The sequence below is a fragment of the Cheilinus undulatus genome, linkage group 23, assembly GCF_018320785.1.
Source record: "Cheilinus undulatus linkage group 23, ASM1832078v1, whole genome shotgun sequence".
NCBI lineage: Eukaryota > Metazoa > Chordata > Actinopteri > Labriformes > Labridae > Cheilinus > Cheilinus undulatus.
In genome coordinates, this window is record NC_054887.1 from 34,221,751 (window position 1) to 34,240,638 (window position 18,888).

Here is an 18,888-nt window from a genome sequence, read left to right on the forward strand (position 1 = left end):
CTCATTTAACTGCTGCTTTTAAACAAAGATGCTCTGATTGATCAGAAACTGATCGTTGTTTGACGTGATCAGAATTAATGCAACGACTCTGATGCCAAGGCCGCCAGTACGGGGGGTGAAGGGGGCCCCTGGGGGCCCATGAAGGTCTGCAAAATTAAGACCCACTTTAAAGTTAAGCTGTGATAATTCTTTATTTCTAACCTGAATAATAACCAGAGCAACAAAACTAGATTTGTAAATTTATTGTGCAGCACAAATATGACAGTTTTCCAAACGTAAAACCCTTTTCTTAACTAATACATGACCTTTTTATTGGTGAGAATAACAATGTGGATGGGCACACTGCACTCAACCATGGGGAAAGTAATGTTAGACTTCATAGCGAGGCCATGACGTGCACAAATGTCAAAAAATAAAACAGAAAAAACAGACACAACGTTGGCAAAATGGCCAAAAAGAAGCAAGAAATGGGTATAAAGTAGCAAAAAGAAGTGGTAAGCATGGGCAAAATGTGGCAGAAATGAGTGCAGAGTGTAATGGGATTTGGTTTCACCTCTTCCCCCCCCCCCAACACCCCCCACTGTTCTCTATCTATGGAGCCTATCCTCTCTCAGACATGGGGAAACGACAGGGCTAGGAAGGTGTCGACTTTACTGCATATGAAAACACAAAACAACAAAAGGTGACTGTGCTAGGTCCTGAATGGGTGTTAAACCTGGAGCCCATGACTGAATCAAAAGGTCCTTTTGTATTTTAAATTGTGATGTCCAGACCGCCTGGAAACAAAGCCCTGTGCTGGTGTGGATTCTTCCCAGACAGAGGGGTGTCAAGCATACCTTGGGGGCGTTTCCTCAAGCATAAATGATCTAGTCACCCCAGGTTCTGGGTCTTTTAGACATACTGACCACTAGTGTGTGTGTCGATTGACCTTCTGGCAAGAAACAAAACCTTTTTATCGGCCAGCAGACGTCTATTTCATTTCCCATCAGCAGCATAGAAAAAATGCCACAACAAGAGCAGAGGAAATGGGTTCAAGTGGCAAAAACAGGACATAAATGTCAAAAAACAGTGGCTTTAATGGGCCTAAACAAGTGAAAGAGTGGAAAATTGGGAGTAAAGTGGTAAAAAATGGCCCAAAATGGCAAAAAAATGGAAAAACATAACATTGGGCAAATAGTGGTAAGAAAATTGTACAAATAAAAGTAGCAAAAGAGTGGAAAAAAGGTATAAAGTGGCAAAAAAAAAAGGGCACTTAAGCTCAAAAAACAGCCAAAATGTTTAAAGTATAGCAGAAACAGGCAAAGCACTTCAAACTTGGGAGTACGGGGGCAAAACAGAGGCAAAAAATGGCTCAAAGTGGAAAAGAAATGGTACAACAGTGAATATTGGGCAAATAGTGGTAAGAAAATGTGTGTAAAGTGGCAGAACAGTGGAATTATTGTCATAAAGTGGTAAAAGAGCAGCAAGAAAGTGCAAAAAATAGCCATAATGATTAACTATAGAATAAAAGGGAAAAAAAGAACATGGAACATGGTCGAAATGGTTAAAAAGTAGAGGAAATTGGCTTTGAGTCACAGAAATGGGCAAAAACAGCCAAAAATATAGAAATGGCAGAAAAAACAAGTAGTGAAGACGGACTGAAAAAGAGTTCAGAAGCGTTTAAAAAGAAACACGACTAAATATTTCCAACATCAGACCCCAGTGACAGATTGCCAAACATTTTAGCTCCAATATATGGGAGCTGTTGGCTGTTAGCCAGGATGCTAGCAACAGTTCTACACACATGCACTGACATCTTCAATGAATCATCCCTGGGGAGGGACTAGTCTCACTAAAGTCCAGATCTGGACATCATCACATGACCCTCCACAGTTCTCTATCCAGTCCAGGTACTGAGCAGCCCTGGGGTTAAGATGCAGCTCTTGCTGCCATCTGAGTCATTTACATGCATTTTTTTCCTCTGCAGCTTTTGATCCAATAGCAGACGGTGGTCCAGCTGCAGTAACACAACACCACATATGATCAGGATCCGTCGCAGCACTCATAGACGACCGGTATCTGCTGCAGAAATACCATCAGGGCATCTGTAGCTAAACCCTGACGCTCAGACAGAGACTGGAGTAAAACTTCATGAAAGTCATCATTAAAGGAAGAGTGACACTAAAGAAAGATTTTTCTCACAGTTCAGAGTGAAGATGTTTGATTTAAGATTGTTAGAAGTTAGAATTTGTACAATTGGGACTTTCAAAGCTGCAATTATGATTCTAAATCTGATCTTTCTTTAAAAATGTTGAATCAAGGATCGCTCTGATCTCATGTTTTAGTCAAATTTCATCTTTTCTTGGACCGTAGGGATGAAGAACTTGATCTTTGTTCTTGATGTTTGATTTTTGAGGCGTAAAGTTAAAGAGAAGACGGGGACTGAAGGTCTCTGTGAGATTCTCCTACTAAAGGTGATTGTATCAGGAGGATATGGAGTATTATTCCTGGATCCAGCCGGTGATCCGGATCAGCCCCAAAGTCTAATCACTTCTTCCTTATTTCATTTCTGACATCTCCTCAAAATGTCATCAAAATCCGTCCATAACTTTTTGAGTTATGTTGCTAACAAACAAACAAACCCTCCTGATCACATGACCTCCTTGGCGGAGGTAAATATAGGTGCCACTATCATAGTCCTCGCCATGAGGACTTTAAAGTTAGTAAGACTAATCCGATGCACGTTAATACATGTTTAGTGACAGAGTACGACTAATTGGCTAGTTAACGGCTAACAGGACAAAAAGACAGTAATATTCAGGATTTTTGGAGAGCCAATCAGATTTCAGAGAGCCCGTCTGGCCCTGGCTACCACTGGCTGTGCCAATGAAATCTTACTGGAGCTGCCACTTGCAGTGATAATCCATCAGGATGTTCTAATCAAGATATCTTCCAGTCAAAATGTTTGTTTACAGCATAAACATGGCAAAGGACATAAAAGTAAAGCACAAGCTTCAAGTTTTAACGTGGGCCATATTTCATTTTATTTCTAGAATTTGCTGTGAGCCAATCAGAAATGGGCCTCAGTCTGCATTTGGCCCCCGGGCCATAGTTTGGACACCCCTGGTTTAGAGCATCTAATGGGGTCTTCAGCCTGTTCCAGTTCTGCACATTCTGAAATCTGCAGCTTGGATTTCTGGCCGTAGAGGACTCCGTTGACGTCATTTCTTAAAGCTATCCTTGAGATTATGAATTTTCAGTGATACATACAGGTACATAAAACTGCATCTGAAGGCTGTCTGCCATAAAGGACGGGTCAGACGAGGGCAAAATCAGCAAAGAGACTCAATATGGCCCCACTTTGTTTCATTTCAGGTTTTTAACGTGATGGTCGAGGTTCAACAATGACTGGAAGCAAACAAGAGCAACGACTGGATGAAATCTAGTCCTTTCATTCAGGATAAATGCTGCTTATTCTATAACGACTGCTTCATTTTAAACTCTTACAGAGGGTTGCACATTAATTACTGCCAAACCGACACCCTGGTGCAGCTACATCTTCATATTTGGTGTTGGCAGAGAGTAAATGTGCTTTAAAATGAGCTGCTTTACCTCCACACGGCTCTTGACCAAGGCTTAAAAGCAGCCTGTTTGTACCTGTTCATAACAGGCTGACATTTTCAGATAAATGCTTTTTTACAGGACAATTGTTTGTGTGGAAATATCTTGAAAAGCCTTTCCAAAGTCTAAATTGCTGTGGGAACTTTATCATTACACAAGAGACCCATTAAGGCCTGGACAGTATCTTACCCTTTTAAACATCCTCCTCTGACCAGAATTTTTATGAGCTGCACGACCACCGAGCCACTTAAAGAATAAACACGGCTCCTTTCTGCAGATACCGGGGTTCTGTCCAAATAAAAAAGGCTTTTAGCTCGGATTTCTCCAGTATGAATTGCCCCTTGTTGATCTGCATAAGTCGAGCCGACAAGAACTGGGTCAGAATTGATCAGCGGGATGGAAGCAGATGGGAAAACAACGTCCAGGTGGAGAGCGGCCAGACTTATGCTTCACGACAGACAGCTTTTTGGCGGAGAGCGGGAAGCCAAGCGGAGCCTCCTGCAGGCCCGACGCCGCTGCAGGCCAGGAGGAGACGTAAAACGAATCTGAAACGTGAGGGAGTCCTCGGGCGACAGTGCCAGAGCCGCCGCAAAGACGGAGCAGGTGGCAGGACCCGGAGAGGACCGGGGGCATTTTTCATCCCTACCACACAAACATTAGTAGAATTAGGAGAACATGGAGAGAGACACGGTGAAGCAGCTGTCACGGCCCGACTAAAAAACATCAACGACGAGAGCGCTGGAGCCCTCAGAGAGATTATTTTCCTCACACGCAGAACTAGAGACAGGAGGTGACAGGAAAGCGTCAAAAATGATGTCAGGCACAAGATCACGAACGGGAATGGTGCTCTCCTAGACCGCACACACCTGTTTTATTTCTGCAGGTTTAGAGATGTTCTAACCTCCAGTGCAACACAGTGCACGATCATAAATGTGCACATAAAATCCATGCATCAAGGAGAACTCATGCAAAAGCTAAATTACAGCATCAAGTATCTGGCTGATCTTAATCATGGTCATGAAAGCAGATATTAGCTTTAATATGACAATGCAAGGAATCAGAGTCAAGAACTCACCCTCTGTCAGGTCAGTGTGGTCTAAATCCTCAAAAAGACCCCACAAAGACACTATGGGAGTCTAGATGTGGCTGGAGGTAAAGACTCTGCCTCTGCTCCCTCAGACAGACACACCTGATTCTCATCAGTAATCAGCCATCAGGCTGCAGCTCCTATAATGCCATCTGTGTTTCTCCATCAGTGCTGCAGAACTGAAGGAGGCATTTCTAACAACGTCACCAACGTGCTCCTTTTAGAGCAGGGGTTCTCAACATTGGGGTCTGGACCCTATTTGGGGCCTCGAGCCACTGAGAGGGAGTCTCCAGATGCCTTAAAATGGGGGTTCTCAAACTTTTTAGGGCTAGGGACCCCTTCCTCACATAACCCTCACGCAGACTAAACAGATGTTAAATGCCTTCTGTACTCCTAGATGCTGTATTCTAAACTCTTCAACCTAAGTACAGCTCTTTAATGCCTGATGAGTGATAGAGCGACATATGTCACAGTCATATCTGAGTTTTTATTGGCCCAAAGCTGACTCATGTGGGAGTGACTGGTTTAGTATGGAGCTGTGGTCCCTATATGTATGTATTTCATTTTTAATTATGACATTACTTTAATAACTTACTTTGAATTATTTCAAGGACCCCCAAGCTGTGGCTGGCGGACCCCCAGGGGTCCCCAGATGCCAGTTTGAGAACCACTGCCTTAAAAACATTTTTTAATTGCACTTACACCAATTCTGCCAAATATTAACCCATTTTTATCACTTTTTCCCACCAATTTTGCTAGTTTTTACACATTTTTGCAACTTAAAACCCATTTTTGTCATTTTTAAACCCTTTCCACCATTTATTTCTGCCTGTTTTTGACACTTCTAAACCAAATCTCTCCACTCTCTGCCAACTGTTGGCTCTGTTGACCCATTATTGCCACTATTAACCCCTTTTACCACTTTTTAAGCCACATTTTACAATGTGATATGCCCATTTCTGCCAGTTTCTGACTTTTTCTGTCACAGCTAAGCCTTTTTTTGGTCAGTTGTTTTATCAATTTTCATCCCATTTCACCAAATTTCCACCTATGTTGGCCATTTTAACACAATTTCAGACACTTTTGAATCCCCTTTTACCACTCAATGTGCCCGTTTTTGCCACTTTAACTCATTTTTGCCTCTTTTTTTGGTTATTTTGCCACTTTTATCTAATTTTTGGCTTTTAAAATCCAATTGTACCACCTTTCCCAACATGTCTCGCCATTATGAACCCATTTTAGCTATTTTTTAACGTATTCAGATTCTGTTTTTAACAAAAGGATTTACATTTTTAAGAGGGCTGCTTACTACACCAATGAATTAAAATGTGTTTCTTTGATAAGAGTGGTTATTATTCAGGTTAAATATAAAATACCACAGTTTAACTTTACAATGGACCAGGATTTTGCTGGCCCCCAGTTTGTCTGGATCCCAGAAACCGTCCCTTTTTTCCCCCCTTATGGGCGGCCTTGTCTCCACATAAATAACTTCAACCACCTACAGTGGGGGTCCCTGGTCTCTGGCACCTTTATTTTGGGGGCTGAAAAGGTTGAGAACCACTGCTTTAGAGGACAGCTGCAGTATCTGTGAGTGTTCCTGAGGCTCTCTGTTTTCTCCAGCAGCACTTTAAGAGCTCAAGAACACAAACGATGACTTAAAGATTGTATCTAAAAAATAAAAAGCACAAATTAAATATTTGTATTCACTGAAAACTGACAAAATGTGCTCAGCTCTCTAAAAATGGATTCCACATGAGATGAGCATGTTTGGGTCGATGAATTCACATGGCAGGAACGGGATGCTGCGAGTCTACAGTGAAAGGTAAATTTAGTGTTGCTCAGTGGTTGATTTTTATCCTCATCATCCAGTATTTCCATGCAGATCAGTTCATTTGGATCCTGAATGGCTTTAAAAGCTCTGAGAGTCTGCAGCTCCTCTGCAGCCCATCTGTGTCGTTCTAACACTCTCTCTGTTTCTAACACTTCTCTTCTTCTCACCTGCCTCGCACACACACACAACTCACCGCACCCACAACCCCAACACATCCCAACACACACCGCTTTAAACACCCATAAATGCATCCACGCACACGACGCTCGCACCTTCCCAACACCTCCCACTCCGTCTTTATCTGGTCTCCGTCTCAGGTGTGGGAGCGCGCGAGACGGCCGGTGACACGCTGCCAAACCGGGCCCGGTCTTAAGATGATGTCAGACGTGGGCTGCTGGCCCGCCTCCAGATGGAGACTAAACTCTCCCATTGGACGACGAGTCCTGTTGATGGCCGTGCCAAAGTGCTGAAGGGAGGAAGATGATTGGACGAAAACGGTAACCTGAGCGACACCAACGAGTTGGCATTTCATTAATCATCCTCTGGTGAAAAACAGAGCTCGGAGTGACTCAACTGTTAATGAAGGCACTGACGCACATTTGAATGAGTTGGAAACCTCGAGATTGAGGATTTTAAAGACTAAAAACGACTAAAATCAACCTGCAGAGAAGCTCGTTGGTCTAACGCTGATTAGGAAAGCAGACTTGGTCAACTCAAAGCATCACTTTGAAGGTTTGAGGGGATAAAAAATCACTAAAACCCCCACAGAAACTTCAAAAACCCACTCCTGAAACATAATCCACTCCTCTACTGTCCATCTGCTCACCCAGTATGTACGGCACGAGGGTGTCGCAGTCTTTGCCAGAAAAAAAGGAGGCTTAATAAACGGCTTTCTGTGTCACTCCGTCGTCCTCCTGGATGCTCTGAAGTGCTGCCAGACGCCGAGCAGTGAGCCATATTTTGGCAAACATAGGATCTGTTTGAACGTTGGGAGGATGTGATGGAGCAGAGGAGAGGCTGACGGAGCCATATAAGAAGTTTGTGTGTATTTCGGTCTGTTACACCTTTTTGAGGGTCTTTAACTATGCTAACGACTATTTCTGGCCTAACAGAAGGGAGTGGGCCTTTCCGCTCTATCTCCCTGCACTTTTTAAATCTATGTTGAACCACAAATTAAGGGTCTGCACTGGGAGAGCAATGCAAATGTTGCAGGAGCATGCAGACAAAAAATGATTGCAGATAGCTACGGCTCACAACGTAATGACAAAGATATTTAGCATTTAGCATTAGCCCCCATGAGACTCTGAGAGGGGGTCTCCAGATGCCTTAAAAAACTAAAAACATTTTTCAATTCCAGTTGCCACTTTACACCAATTTTGCCCAATTTTAACCCATTTTTATCACTTTTCCCACTATCTTTAACACACTGTTGCAACTTAAAACCCATTTTTGTCCATTTTAAACCCTTTCCACCACCTCATTTCTGCCTGTTTTTGACACTCTCTGCCTGTTGTTTTCTCTATTGACACATTATTGCCACTGTTACCCCCTTTTACCACTTTTTAAGCCACATTTCAAAATGTGATATGCACATTTTTGCCAGTTTCTGACTTTTTTTGCCTCAGCTAACCCTTTTTTAGTCAGACTATATCAATTTTCATCCCATTTCACCAAATTTCCACCTATTTTTGCCACACCAACACCATTTCAGCCACTTTTGTATCCCCTTTTACCACTTAATATGCACATTGTTGCCACTTTAACCCATTTTTTGTCATTTTGGGTTATTTTTTTTACCACTTTTATCAAAGTTGTGGCATTTCTAACCCATTTCTGCTACTTTTACAATTGAATTTCACCACATTTCTCATCCTATTCATAACAGAAGAATGATTTTAAGGGGGCTGCTTACTACACAAATGAATTAAAATTGTTTCTTTAATAAGAGTGGTTATTATTCAGGTTAAATATGAAATACCACAGCTTAACTTTACAATGGACCAGGAATTTTGCTGGCTCCCAGTTTGGCTGGGCACCAGGAAGCTCTCCCATTGGACGTCCTTGTCTCCACATGACTGTTCTAAAATGTTCATGGCTGTTCAACCACCTTCAGGTCCAGTGGGGGTCCCCGGTCTCTTGCACCTTTATTTTGGGGGTCGCACGCTAAAAAGGGTTGAGAACCCCTGGCCTAGGGTACAGTACAGGATGATCGTAGGGTTTCCACGAGCCCCTGGTCGTTCTATGGATGCCCAGGTGCCTGAAAACTGCTGCTGATCTCTGCAAGTTTAACCCTTGGTGTCAAGCTTGACAAGTGACACATATGACACTGTGTCTGACCCCCCCTGCAGCCCAGAGTTATGGCATCTCACACCCCACAGTGAGTTAAAACTCGATGCTTAAAACTCCTGCACATCACTGCATGAAAGTATCAAACATAAAGTCTGTAAACAAACATTCTGACAAGAAATTTTATGCCAAAATAACACGACAACATAAATATCAACCAGAATAGTGCCAATATACTAAGACTGAAGGATTACAGCAGCACATAGCAGCATTTTCTCCTCTATCTTCAAAATCCCACACCCCTGGACTAGAGACCCCCCCCCACCCCCCCCCCCCAATGCCTGCTAATACAGCACTTTGAATTCTAAAATAAAACCTGAGAATTGTTCCTATCTTTGTGTTAACTTCATAAAACCAATGCAATATTAAAACCTTATATTACAGTTAAACATCCAGCTCTTTAAACTCTACAGTGTGGAGCTGGCACGGCTATAAAGGACCATTCCACTAAAATACACAGCAGTAAAACTGTGTATGTGTGCTATAAAAAGGCATAAAACAAGTGGCCCCAAAAGGCCCCATTTACTGTGTGTGGTTACGAGTGAGTTAGCTGGGATGCATGCGTTCATGCATGCATGTGTGACATATTGAGGACATTTAAATGCAGCGAGAGAAACAACCTGAGAGGTAAAGGGTGAGCACAAGAGAGGAGTGGTAGGAGAGTGTTCGGCCTCATTTACCTCCTGATATTCAAAGGCTACGCAGCACGGGACGGCGCTCAAACATGGATGGAAACTCTGGGTGGACATGACTGAGGCCTAAACTTCAGCTGAGTACACATGTGATGGTTCTAATATCTAAAACTGTCCCCATGTTTGTGGTGAAATCATCTCTGGTGAAGCCGTCCTCAGAGAAGCAGAGACTCCTGAATCATCCATCATTCCTCTAGCAGAGAGAAGACCTCCCCTCTTTTAGTCTCCCCCTCCTCCTCCTCCTCCTCCTCCTCTTTAATAACCCCTCCACCCCCCCCCACCTCTTCCCCCATTTAATAACAGCGCAACAGATCAGCTCCATTAGCCCGGACCCCCTCACACATGCAAATGAGGCCAGCGTTATGGAGGCACGCGTCACGCATTACTGATGGCGCCCTCCCCGACCCGTCACTACTCACAACACAATAAACCCCGCCTGTGTGTGTCGGGGACGCAGAATCAGGGTGTGTGTTACAACTGTGGTTAAATTGAGATGCATTAAGGTTGTGATTGAGGCGATGGATGCCAGGGCAGTGTGTGTGGAGCAGAGAGGGAGGCCATTACTGGATGATAAGATCACAGGAAGTGAAGACAGGAGGAGGACAGGGGACGCTGGAGACGGGACAGAAGGGAGTTTAAGGCAGAGGGAGGGCTGGATAAGGAATATCTAAATTTGATTTTACTATGGGTGACCCGAAGTCCAGTTCTGACCGGGACTGTTGAGTTTTACCATCGCCTGGAGATATACAGTTGCAAGAAAAAGTGTGTGAACCTTTTGGGATTTCTTGGATTTCAGCATAAATTCATAAAATGTGTTCTGATCTTCATCTAAGTCACAACAACAGACAAACACAGTCTGCTTAAACTAATACCACACAGAAAACGATATGTTTCATGTTTTTATTGAACATGTAAACATTCACAGTGCAGGGTGGAGAAAGTATGTCCACAGTCCACAAGTATGCACGGTGCATGGGCGCGCTGTCAGTCTCACCCATGGTTTCACCAGGGGGGAATATTCCACTATTCCTCCCAGCATTGTTAGTATCCTTACAACAATTCTCTCTTTCGCTCTTTTACGCTCTGACTACAACCATCGCTTCCTCGTCTCCTCAACCAGGGGTGCATCTTCAAACTCTCTCTCTCCTAAACTTTGAATAGAAACACGCCCACAAATGCTGCTGGGATTGAAGTTACTCATGTCCGCCATCTCCTGGTGTAAAGTAGTAACATTAGGCACCATATTTGCATTATTATATTTTGCCCTTAAAGAGATAAGTCTAAAAAAATGAGAAAAAGTAAAATGTTAAAATAATTACCTAAAAAGTCAGAAATGTGATAAAATACATTTATGTTTTATTTCATATTCTTAATTTTGCGTCTCACAGTTACGACACGAACTTCAGTTTTGACTTTTTATTTCATGTGTTGATCTTTTCAATTCACAACTTTGACTTTTTATCTTATATTTTGACCTTTTAGATCACGGGTGTAAAACTCAAGGCCCGGGGGCCAAATCCGGCCCATGGTGGCCCACCAGATCATATGACATGTTAATTACAACTGGCCCACCAGTATGAGGTCTGCAGATTTCCTCCAGTATAAAAATGTAAATCTTGATGATTTATAATATTCTTGTTGACTCATTAAAATTGGAAAAACTAAACAGTTAAAACATCGTTAAAAAGTCAGGAGCGTGGGGAAGAATGAGTGTTTTCTCTATATTTTCAATTTTGCATTTCACAGTTATGACTAAAAGTTATGGTTTTGACTTTTTATTTCATATTTTAACCTTTACATCCTATAACTTTGACTTTTTGTTTCATATTTGTCATGATTTTGACTTTTATATCATGTTTTGACCTTTTCCAACTCCTAACTTGAACTTTTACCTCTTTTTTTACCTTATAAACCTGTGATTTTTAATTTCATCTCAATTTTTTTGACCTTTTAAAATCAGGATTTTGACTTTAATCTCATGTTTGGACCTTTTTCAATTCCTAACTTCAACTTTTGTCTTATTTTTTTTTACCTTAAAAACACGGGATTTTTAATTTTATTTCATATTTTGACTGTTAAAAATCATGATTTTGAATTTTATCTCAGTTTTTGACTTTTAAAATTCAAGGTTTCAGTATTCTGTCTCATATTTTGCCTTTTAAAAATATTTTGACTTTAAATGTCATGTTTTTACATTTCAAACGTACACGTTTGACCTTTAGTCTCATCATGTTCACCTTTTAATGGCAAAATCATTTATCATCAGTGCCAAGTTTTTCACCCCCATAATTCATTGCTGGTGAAAATGAGGCTGACAGTTTATGGTTAAATCTGGACGCTGCTCCGCCCTCAGGTCGGACAGAAACTCTGAATTCTGCCCCTGCTGTGATGCAGTTTGACATCCCTGCTCTAACAAGTAGTTAACATGAGTCTGTGTGGGTCACTGCAGCTAAAATTATTGTTCTCAAACATGACTGAAACTGTCTTTAATAACCTCATAGTTTGATCTTGGATTGGAGAAACTAATGCGTCCTAAATCGTCTACATTCTGATTTTAAAACTCCGTATTCTCTCCTTTGCTCCCAGGCTGCTGGTGCTCATCACTCTTAGTAAAGGTGTTGACAGGGAGGCTAACAGGGACCCTAAATCACATCCAGCCTTGACTGATGTGCAACATAATTGAAGTGAAATGACGGTTTGTCATAATTGGGAATAATTAAGGCTCTTTTTGTGGCCACGCTGTTCCATTTGATGCTTTTATTAGCAGGTTCAATAGCAGGACTTTAGCTTTCATCCACTTGTGGAGCAGAAATCGCTCACGTCCTTATCCGCCCTCTTGTTGCTGCTCTTTCAAAACTACAGATTTGATGAATAAACTTCACCTTCCTGAACAATCGTTCCCGGCAGCCGCTCGGCGCTTACTTAGCGCTAAAGGCCCCGGTGACAAGTAGCCTCATAAAAAGGCCACCATATCAGGTCTGCTGCTGTCCGCGTGAATGTGCAGCGATAAAGGGAAGCCGGGGAATAAATCAATATCATGAATGCCACTTCATCAGATTGCGGGGTAGCTCAGACGGCGAAATCTCAACCACTAATCTCTTTAATAGTGTGATATTACATTTTAATCCCAGTCTGATTCCTTCACTCTTTATTTCAGGCTTTCAGCTGCTGCCTGTCAGAGAGTGAGGAGAGGAGGACAGTAAATAAAAAAGGAGAGGTAGCAAACTCGCTGAGGGGGAATCAGACGGATTAACCCTTTAAAAACAGACCAGGAAAGAGAGCTTTTAATATGATGCTGTTTGGATAAACCTGAATAAAAGTAGAATGGATGGGGACTCCATGCCAAACCTTTATCACTAACCATCTTTACTCCATATGTACACTGACTGTGTGAAAATATCCGTTACATTTGGTACAACTGGCAAAATCTCCCATGAAGATTTTGGCAGCAGGAGGGTGGTTGTTTCTACAGTAGCCTGTTTAACTCAAATTTCATAAATTCATCAATCAGGATTTTAGAAAAAAGGTCGGGCAGCTTGGACCGGAGATGCAAGGAGACGTGGACCAAACAGAGACGTGGAAGCTCGCCTCTTCGATATAAAAGCACATCATAGACGTTCTGCCGTGTCTGCGACCCACTGAAAACAGCTTCACAGCCCTTTTGGGTCCCAACTAGAGCCCGACCGACTGATCGGCAGGCCGATTAATTGGGCCAATTATAGCAACTCACAGATTAATCATCATCGGCTGATATGTAGCCGACATACTAACTTGTTTTCTGCGCTCTGCTCCTGTCTGTCTGCTTCTACGTGTCTCTGCCATAGACTGTAGAAAGAACTGGACAAACCCAGTGTGACGTCAGTCGTCTGCTTACAATAGGCGGACTCAAACGGCTGTTAAAGCCAATCCGTGGAGGCTTCCATATTGAAATTGCAGTCTCAGCCGAACTTTGGATCAACCTAACGGCCCGCCCACTAAGCACGACTTCCTGTCAGCCTGCTAGCTAGCATTCCAGTTGACAGAAATGAAGCCTATGCCTGCTGAGTTATCTGTCAATCAAATGAGACGCGCCAATCAGCTTTCATCCTAAATATAATCCAAACGATCGTGGTACAAAAAAATTCCCCCCCTGTGCAGTGGGAGCACAATAAGACACTCGCTAATGAGACGGGTTTGGTGATCTGAACCAGGCTGTAAACCAGTTTATTTCTAGTGTTCTAGTAAAAACCGGCTGTTTAACGTGTGCAGACGGGACTTCTGGTGTTCCTGCAGCCAGCCTCAAGTGGACAGTCGCGGTATAGCAATTTTTTGCACTTCCACATTGGCTACATTTTTCAGGACCGGAGGTTGCTGCTTGGTCTCTGCTGAGTCCCTGGCCCCTCCCCCTTACACTTAAGTGAGTGCAGCAGCAGCTTAGCGACTTTGTCACTAAATTTAGCAAGCTTTCCCCCCCTCTAGTGACTCTTTTTCAAAAAAGCGACTAGAGAGAAATCTAGTGACTTTTTCTGGTGTTACTGGAGAGTTTTGGAGACTCTGACATGAAAGCACGAATCGTTGTTGCTCTTCTCAGAGAGCAGTGGGTGCAGCCATGGGCCCCTCCCCATCCCTAAAGGCCCATTTATGCTCAACGTTAAATACGAATCCAGATACGGACGGAGCCTTCTGTCCATGCTCCGCGTTCATTTCGTCCATATTTCTGCACGTTTCCATAAAGCTTACAGACACGGGCCAAACGGAGCAGTACCACCGGAAACCGTGGGGGCAGTGTTGCTGTCACTACCCGATACGTAGCTCTAGTGAGACATGAAGAAGAAATAACAACGGTGGAACTTCTTGAGGAAAAGTTGTGTAAGTTGGTTAGAAACGCTGCCTCCGTTTTTGTCTTTTATGCAGAAGTACATTATCAAAACCTCCTCCACAGTCACCATGTTTGTTTCTGAGTTTGCTGTTGTCAGAAACTTCTGACTCTAGGCTGCCCCCCCCCAGGGGTGGGGGAGGGACACACCTTTCACCATGGCCTTCGACTGATGTAGAATAGAGAGGGGTACTCCTAATTAAGAATATGCACATTACTGCCACCTACTGGTCTGGAGTTGTAAGCAGAGAAAAATGGCCAAAAATGCTGAAGAGGGCACAAGAGCTAGAGTCAGAAACAAGCCTGCTGTACATTTGTTGACCGTTTAGGCTTCTTTTTCATTGCAGTTGCATCACCTTCTGCATGTGCGTGCAAGATATCCACTGGTGCATGGTGCACATGCATTTATCAGTCTTTCTGCAGCTTCTTGCTCCCAATATTCTGTACTCATTCCAAAGGGTAAGTAATGCTTCTCAAGCATCTTTATGCAATGCACGACAGATGAAGAATATGCAGCTGAAGTATTATGTCATTATGTGTCATGGTTTCACATGTCCTTAAACTTCGGTTGCAGAGATCCTCAGTATGCAAACACTTCATACCCTAAAATAGACCTTACAATAAGCTAAAATACCAATTTATGCACTGGCACTGTCTCTAATTCCCATTTTGAAGGATTAAAGTGAGGGAAGGAGCTGGAGCCAGGCAGGAGGAGCTGCTGAGAGAGGGAAAGAAAGGGTAGTAGAGGAAGAAAGATGGTTGGTTTATGGAGCGTTGGGGCACGCTGCCATTTAAAGCCTGGATTTACAGTGCTGGTTGATGGACTGTGAGAGGCGGAGAGGCAATAAAGCGATGTCAATGAGAACTGAGGACAAATTGATATGATCATAACATGTCACATTAAAGACAGGCCCGCCATCCATCAACATGATAAAAGGCCTCCTTCATTCTAACGCTAACACCACTGCCATTGATCTCAATGCTTCACTTAGCCAAGCGCTAACCATTTATGATAACTATCATTATCCCGTTATGGGCACGGCGACCATCTATCAGCGTTAACATATTGGAGGAGTTCAAGATGGAAAAGATAACCCTGGCTAATTCTCTGCAGTGACAAGGAGGGAAATTAGGTAGAAAAGAGAATTATCTTCCTGGATTTTTCTCATCAAGTCTTAAAATAATACGGCGCTGATGAAATGACAAAGTGGGAGGAGATGGCGTGTAAAGAGCCACGGTTGTTAGGAGCCGAGAATCAAACAGACGAGTTTTTGTTGCCGTCAGAGACAGACGGAGAGGCAGAGCGGAGGAAAAGCAGCGTCGACGATAACACCAAACATGCTTTTAAATCACCCTTGAGCAAATCAGTAAATCAATATCAATTAGGCCGTGAAAGAGCCCAAATGGACAACTGGCTTTGTTTTAACTAATGAAGTCTGTGGAGAATCCAATCAGTCCTGCTGCCCCCCCCTCCCCGTGGACGCCTCCCTCCCACCCCCTCTCCTCATTACCGCCATGACAATGTGGAGAAAAACGCACTCAGACACACGCTCACACATCCTTCTACATTGAAACCATTACTTCTGACAGCATGCAGGATCCCTGAGAGTCCTTACATCGACAGGCTCCCATCACTGACCTTTATAAGATGAATTTTATTCTGTTTGATTGAATATCGATCCACACAAAGCAGGTTTCAACAACACCAAGTATCGATGTGCATTTCAGAGTCGAACAAATGATGGTTATTTACAGCGCTGAAACTTTACTCATGCTTTAGGCTAGTTAAGGCGCTAAATCTAAAACAGAGCGATTTTACCCTTCTGCCCTCCTCGGGCATTTTTCTCAACCTTTGTTTTTTTTTTTTTTTTTTTTTTTTTTAAGCTGTGATCATTTTGTCAGTTTTACAGCTTGTGCATGAATTTTTACAGGAACTTTTCTTTCTAGTTAAATTTTTGAAATCCAACATGTTTGACTCTTAAATGTCGTTCAGACTCTCTCAGTGAATTTTCTACCCTCTGGACACCTTCAAGGCAAAAATGGACACTTACAAAAAAACTGCCATTAAATCAGCATACATCAATATTTTTTCAACCTTTTTTCATAAATCTCTTTAACAACTTCAGACCTGCTCAAAACTACCAAACATTCAATAATTCTCAGAATTTTAACCCTTTAAACTCAGACAAAACTCTCCATAATATAACGGGCAAAAACACAAGAATGTGGTGCATGGTCCTACAATGAGTAAACGGTTGAATCTGGTGGAATACGGTAAAAATGTCAAATTTCACTAGACTTCTTCACATTGAAATGCTGACATTAAAGAATGCATGATTTTATACTGCAGTGACAGTGAGATTAAAAAAACCTGGTTTAAATGGAAGTCAATGGAGGCATTTTAGCCTCCAAGGTGTCCAGAGGGTATTTCTGACATTACATGAAAAATATTAATGCAATCAAATCAGTTTTGTTGCTAATCTTTGACCCATCCAAGACTCTCATCAGCACCAAAGCCCCATCTTTTCACTACTGATTATATAAAAAATAATTCACTTTTTGTGTTTTTTGTAGAGAAAAATAAAATATTTAAAATAATCAAACTGGCATTTAAAAGGTTAAAATCTTGAAAATTATTGAATGTTTGGTAGTTTTGAGCTGGTCTGAAGTTGTTAAAGAGATTGATGAAAAAAAGTAGAAAAAATATTGACGTATGCTGATTTAATGGCAGTTTTTTTTTTTTTTTTGTGCATGTAAATTTTTGCCTCGAAGGTGTCCAGAGGGTGGTAAATCTGAGGAGGCTACAAGGGTTGAGAAGGAATAAAAATCAGGATTTTTAAAGCCGGTGCAGCCACTTCCTGGTAGATTCAGACCAGTTGTCCCATCAGTAACCATCAGTTTCACATTAGGTTGGACAAACAAGATTCATGATGCTACTAAGGGAGCATAAAGGGTGCTAGCAGATGCATTTCATTACCTTAAGATAGTGCTAAGCTAGGCTAGCTGTTCTTATGTCTGCAGGCTTAAGGCTAAGCTAAGCTAACAACCTGCTAGTAACAGCTACGTGCATCCAATCTGCACTAAAAGGAGTTTAACAAATGCACTAAAAATTGCAGTTTTGCAGGTGTTTATATTTGGCTTTTCATGCCTTTATTGATGGAGGAGAGTGGATAGAGTTGGAAACCAGGACGAGAGAGAGAGGGAGACTTGAACCTTGGCCGCCCATGCACATGTGGTACAACCTAACCATGCTGTATTGCATTTCATGATAAGGGCGAATTCCTGCTGAAAACTCTGGACCAGGTTGGTTTTGCATTGAAAATAAGTGCAGCTAGTGCAAAAATGGCAGCTGCAGGGGTGCAGATGGCCTGGCTGGTAGGGTGTGCACCGTGTACGCAGGTTCCACCACACCATTCCCCACTTTCTCATCCCTGTTTTCCAACTCCATCCACTGCCACTCTACAATAACGGCAGCTACAGCCTTGAAAAGCTACGTAGATGTTTTTGACAGATGCGTAAAGTCTGGGTGATCACATTTACTCTAGCCTTCATCCAAACATACATTTAGTGAATTGAAGGCTCAATTCCTTTGTTTTCTCCTTCTCCTTTCTGAATTCTTTTCTTCTAAAGTGCTGCAACATAAAACCCCACTAAAGTCTGGAGCCTGATGTTGTTGAACCTGTCAGCAGTGATGGTAAAAGCTGTAAGAATAAGATCCTAGTTAGAAGTTGCTGAGAGCTTTGGAGCATATGTCATCGCTACAATGATTGGGATAAAGTTTTCACTGAGTGAAACACACACACTTACACACACGCCATCCCTGGCAGGCAGCATGCGGCGAGGCTGCTCAGGGTTGCCATATCATTTTAAACATCCATCAGCTCAGCAGAGATATCATATTAGCTCCTCATCTGCATACGGCGCCGACAGAATGACAAACGAGAGAGAGAGGGAGAGAGAGTGCTCTCTCCTCTCCTCCGATGGCTTCCTCTCTCTCCTCCTGTCTCCTTATCCCTCCTTTCTAACCTCCTAAATTGGATCACCACGGCCGGCAGCATGTGTGTGCACCACGCTGCGGTGTAATCACATCTTTTAAATGGAAAAGGGGATGAATCTCAGGAGGAACAATGGCCACTGGACCCATATCTGACTCCTGGGTCCTGCAAATGGTGCCCTTTGTATTTCTGTATACTTCATCACGCTCACTTTCTCTCAGAAATCCAACGCTGCTGCTAACTTTCCCACCTCCTACCTTGTTTCCCCTCAGACTTTCTGTCTGCTCTCAAACTTTTTAACCTTGTGGTGCTGTTTTACTCCTAATGACAGAATGTCTCTGTGTTCAGTCTTGCCTGATAAAAATACCCATGAAGATCTGCTCTTAAATATCTTCAAAGCTGCTATGAATGCACACTTAAGCAAGACTAAAAATGTCCCAAATTGCTGCTTGTGGTGGGTCCCAGAATGAAGCAGTGACAGC

General features: G+C 42.6%; 1 protein-coding gene across 8 annotated transcripts in view; it reads right to left on the reverse strand.

Annotated features, from left to right (window-relative positions):
• celf2 (cugbp, Elav-like family member 2) overlaps nt 1-18,888 on the reverse strand; it is a 435,899-nt gene that overhangs the window by 346,131 nt on the left and 70,880 nt on the right. The window contains exon 1 of one of the 8 annotated variants that reach the window (XM_041780684.1): nt 4,676-4,750. The exons of the other annotated variants lie outside the window; for them this stretch is intronic. The gene's annotated coding sequence lies outside the window, so the exon portion shown is untranslated. Of the gene's footprint in view, nt 1-4,675; nt 4,751-18,888 lie in introns of those variants that run through there. 8 annotated transcript variants of the gene reach the window in all.